We start from the raw sequence: 5,629 nt of genomic DNA, 5'->3' as shown, positions 1-5,629 counted from the left end.
TTACTGGCTTGCTTCCCCTGGCTTGCTCAGCCTGCTCTCTTATAGAACCAAGACTACCAGCCCAGAGATGGCACCACCCACAAGGGGCCTTTCCCCCTTGATCACTAATTGAAGAAATGCCTTACAGTTGGATCTCATGGAGGCATTTCCTCTACTGAAACTCCTTTCTCTGCGATAACTCCAGCTGTGTCAAGTTGACACAAAACTAGCCAGTACAGTGTGAGTTTCCTTTGTTATTGATAGTACTGCTTAAACACATAGCCTTTTCATCACAAGTCACAAGTGAGTAAACAAACATACAGATAAGGAACTTTATTTTTATAGTGTATATATTAGTTTAATTGTAAAGAATGTTTATCATGACCTGCTTAGTTTGAGGGACACACACACATGCACATACATGTGCACTTATCCACCCTCACACACAAATTCACAGGCACACACACACACACACACAGCCCAGGGGAATATAAGAGTATGTGGCTCAAGCTTTAACGTGTCCTCTCTTTTCTTTCCAGTGTAGAGCATCCTTTCGTTCTCAAAACTATTTATAGTTTCTCAAAACTATTTATAGGGCCTACTTATATCTACCCTCCTCTTTTGACTCCTCTTCTGTACAATCTGTGATATCTCCTTTCTTTCCCTTTCTTCACATTCTGCAATCCAAACCTTTAAAATTTTAGAGTCTGTTCACATGCTAACTCTGTCAAACAGCTTCCTGGCTTCAGAAACCATGAGCTATTCAATTTCTTTTGACACCTTTGTAACCAGAGCTATTCAGGCTTAGAGCCCTAACATCTTCTCTTTCTCCCTCTCTATGATTAATTCCCGTCTTCGTTTCCTTCCTCTATTACAGGAAGAATTGACAGGTGGCTGCTGTCCATTGTGATGAGCGATACTGTCAAATTGTCAAGAGGGTTGTTCTTTCTCATTTTCATGCTATTTGTTGTAGAAATGAAAGTAGATGAGATGATTTCTTCTTTCATAGAGATTTTTTTCTAAGAGGCTAAGGTAAAACATCATAATCTATTACTGTGATTAGAAATCTGTAGTCAGGCTTGCAGAGCAAATTCTCCTACCCACTAAACCACTGCAGGGCACTGTTTTTAGTTTTATATCCATTTACACATTAAACAGTAATTGAATATCTTCATTGTTCATTGAACTAATGACAAGCTATATGTAATAGTTCCATATCTAAGACTGATACTATTCACTTAATAAGATTAATTTTAGCTGCATTCATTTTCCTGAAAAACGACATAATTTCATGTGACTTTATTGGTCCTGGCAATACTTATCCTTTATCTTTTATACCTTATTTTATTTTATTTTATTTTTCAGAGCTTAAAAATTTCTGGTTTATCTCTAATAAATACTTTATTCTTGACTGAGATTTTCATTCATGTTCTGTCAACAGTATCATTTCCCTACAAATTAAACCAAATCAAACTGTAACCATCTGAACTGTTTGTAAACTCTGATGAATTTTTTAGAAAATCAGAATTGCTTTATTTTAATAAGCTCACAAATAAAAAATACTGCACAGGTAAATTAAGGTAGCAACTCAAACAAACACCTGTTCAGTTTCCAACTCTGTCTATCACAGTGAGCTGTTAGACAATTAAAATGATCATTCTGAAATCTTGGAGCTACTGTCAGTAGCTCGTTCTCATCAGCATAAAGTAGAGCCCACTGGGAAAAAGAGTTACACTGCTAGTAATTGGCAGAGACTTAATTGCTCAACAAAATATCTGTCAAATATGTAAACAAATTGAAATTGCTTTACTCATCAAACATATTCCCCGTGTCTTTAACACACTTAAGTGTACACATCTGTTGGGTTTGTGGTGGGCTCTTGTGAAAGTAGTTGCTAAGAATACTTTAATTACTACATCTATCTTGGGAAAACTAGTCTCTGATCACAAAGACCAGTCATTAACTCCTATACAATGTGTTTCTGACCTAAAGGTTATGAGAACTTTCTAACCACTTAACTGCTCAGCATCTGGAATTGCAACCTTGCAGGGGAGGCTCCTGTATCTTATGTCCTTCCTTGTGTGTGTGTGTGTGTGTGTGTGTGTGTGTGTGTGTATGGGAAAAAGGGAGAAAATATTTTTTACCAACTAAAGTCCACTACTCCTGTTGCTTCTGGGTGTTACCACAAGACCTTGTGTCATGAATTACATGAATTGGCTATTCATATATATATATATATATATATATATATGAATAATATATAATATAATATGTATTATATAATATTTATGAGTTATATATATGAATAATATATAATATAATATGTATTATATAATATATATGAGTTTTATATATATATATGAGTTAATACAGTTAAGGTATAAACTGTTATCCCTACAAGTATGTGAATAAGCAATCTGATTCATAAGAGGCAGAGGCAGATGAAGAATGTAGCAGTGAGAACTTCATTTTGACGAATGCAACCATCTTAGAGGCTTAAGGCCATCCCTACCAACAACCCAAGGGTGTAAAGACAATACCAGGTATTTAAACTGTAACCTCCTTCAGCCTAGGCAGGCTGGTTCAGACCCCACTGAGGCGGGGCCACTGGTGCTGCTTCTCTGACTCACCTAGTTTCCTTTAATGTGACACTGCCTGCCTGCCACCTGCCGTGAGGCCGAACCGGTTCTCCAAGAGTTAACTGCATCCTGTGAATTTGGCGACTTTCTGCTAAAAGGCTGTGCTGACAACTTAGCATCTCAACATTAAGAAACTTGGCGTGACAGGGGATGGGTTTCCCTCTTTATAAGTGCAGACTTTTATTAAACATTTGAGCCTTGATCAGAACATTGTCTTGGATCCATTTCTCTCTTGTCCGCCTAGTTTCCCCTCTCTTTTCAGCCCCGGTTTGCCTCTCAGGTGTAACCCAGTTCATGTTAGCTAAGGCCTGGTTTCCAACATTAAACTTTTCCAGGAATGCAAAAGATCAGGTATGTTATCTTAGACCTGAAAAGTGCATTAATGGAAATGAATTGTGGCTTTTGAGTTTAAAAGCTCCTCTCCTCTTTTAACAGTTCCACAGTCCCAGATCTGACAGTATCTTAAAGTCATCTGACTAAAGTCTCCATAGAGTCCTAGTGATCTTTCCCATGGTCTCAAACATCAACATCATAATACATTCATACACATATAAAATATAAATAATTGCTAAAGTTCAACTAAATTAATCTTAGTTTCAAAAAGAATAGTTTGAATTTAAATTCCCACAAAATAAATATAGTAGGCAGATTAAACGCATTTATTATAGTGTATTTCTTTTGAAAGGAAATAAAACTTGAGACATATGATTCATGTAATTTATGTCAAATAGCCCAAAGAGTTGTTTGTGAGCTTTGAAACCTGGGGCTGAGAACATAGCAGAACAGGCCAGGACATGCCCGGGCAGGCCTGTTGTTACATGTCCTGACTGGCCTGGTGCCTCCCTATCTCCCGCCCTTCTGATAGTCTGTTGATGTTTAAATGGACCAATCATGTAAAACCGCGCCAATTCCTCCCCCAGCCCCACCCCTTTTCTATAAAAGTCCCTAGCTTCCAAGCCTCGGGGTGGAAACCACTGTGTCCTGTGTGAGATACGTTTCAACCCGGAGCTCTGCCATTAAACTACCTCATGTTCTTACATCAAGTTGGTCGTCTGTTCGTGATTCTTGAGTGCACACCGAATTGAGAATTGAGTGGGGGTTTCCCCACTAGGTTCTTTCACTTTTTGTTTTATATTTTGTTTTGTTTTAAGACAGGGTTCATTTGTGTAGTTTTGGCTGTTATATAACTCACTCTGTAGATCAGGCTAGCCTCATACGCACATAGCTCTGTTTACGTCTGCCTCTCGAGTGCTGGAATTAGAGTTATGTGCTACCAGGCAATTTGTTGGTTGACTCAGAGTCTTGGCTGGTGTGGAACTTCCTGTGTAGACCAGGTTGGCCTTGATGTTGAAGTTGAATTGATCTAACCCCCGCTATGTCTCAAGTACTTGGGTTGCAAATAGAGGTCTCCAGACCCACACTACAACATATTTCAAAAATATTTACACTAGATAGTCTTAAGTTTCAAACGTGGGACAAATGGCTGAGGTACCTATTGAACATATTAGAGTGTACTGTGCTGGCCTGGTCCTCCCAGCATCCCTCAGTCCCTACCTGTTACAAGGTATGGCTGGCATGCTCCACAAAGTCCCCTAAACTTTCCAGTCCAGGAGCTGGGCTGACCTTCCCCTAGAGACTTTTCCAGATACCCAGCCCTTCTGGTTACCCACCTCTTTTCTACCTTTGACCTCCTAGTGGCTGTACTTGGTTTCCCTCTCTCTTTCCCTCCCCCTCTCCCCACATGGCTCAGAGTCATGTTTACTATGCTCTCCTACATATCTACAATAATATTTCTTCAACACCATACCTTAGGAGTAGTCATATCCTTTCCTTTCCTTTTTATTAATTTTGTTCATCCAGCTAGGACCATATAAAAGTCCTGAAACTTACTGTGACTTTTTTTTTTTTTTTAACAATTATTTCTTTGTTTTTATTGTAGAATCATATGAGGGAGAGATAACTAAAATTAAGAGGCATTTGAGGGATTCGAAACCTAATCCAGTAGACACTTCCTAAATTATGTACATATATGAGGGTCATCTAAATGAAATCCCCAAATAGTGGGGGAGGCAGTGCTCCAACTGGTCATCTCTTGTCCCCAAATGCAGCTTCCAGTACTGGAATTGGGTTATAATTACTTGAGTTGTTGGCCAAAGAGGTGTCATAGAAATCCCCAAAGAACCCAGGCTGTTGGCAAGACAACAGGTTGCTCTCTACAAACTGACAGAAGGCCCCTTTGCTGATGACAATGCCTACATAATTCATTGAAAATGGAGAAGTCAGGCTGTTGCCTGTAGAGACTCTTTACCCCTATGTTACAGTGTTTTTGGTATAGGAAGGTAGTCTGTAGACTAGCAAAAGAGAAATACAAACACCAAGCCAGCCACAAAACCTCTGATCTACAATTGTGTCTGTTAGCTTTCAAACATGGGGCAAAGTGCTGAGTTGTCTACTTAACATATCAAAGTGGGTTTGACCATCAGGTTCTCCCAGGATCCCTCAGCTCCAACCTGGTACAGGGTCCTCCTGTCTGGTGTATCCTGCTGCTTTACCCCAAACTTCTCTAGCCCAGAGACTGGGTTGTCCTTCCCCCAGAGGCTCTTCCTTATATAATCATTTATTCGTTCACTCATTCAGTGTGCTGTCTGCAGGGTATGTTAGATCAATGGTGAAACAAAGCTTGTGTGTATAACCAACCAATATCTGATTTGACTCAAGGTGGATTCCATGTGATTCACAATCGACACTGCTTGGGAGACGAAGAATCAGAGACTAACTAGATAGCCAGGGACCTAGGGCAAAACCAAACACTATTGATCTACATTTTTAAAAAAAGTAATAATAATTGCCTCTGAATGATATTCTGCTATACTCATAGATCAATGCTGTATTCAGTCATCATTAGAGAGGCTTCCTCCTGCAGAAGATGGGAACAGATGCACAGACTCACAGCCAAACATGAGAGAGAGAGAGAGAGAGAGAGGGAGAGGGAGAGGGAGAGGGAGAGGGAG

Source organism: Mus caroli, chromosome 1 (genome assembly GCF_900094665.2).
Source record: "Mus caroli chromosome 1, CAROLI_EIJ_v1.1, whole genome shotgun sequence".
In the NCBI taxonomy this organism is placed as follows: Eukaryota; Metazoa; Chordata; class Mammalia; order Rodentia; family Muridae; genus Mus; species Mus caroli.
Note: the sequence above shows the minus strand (reverse complement) of the source record.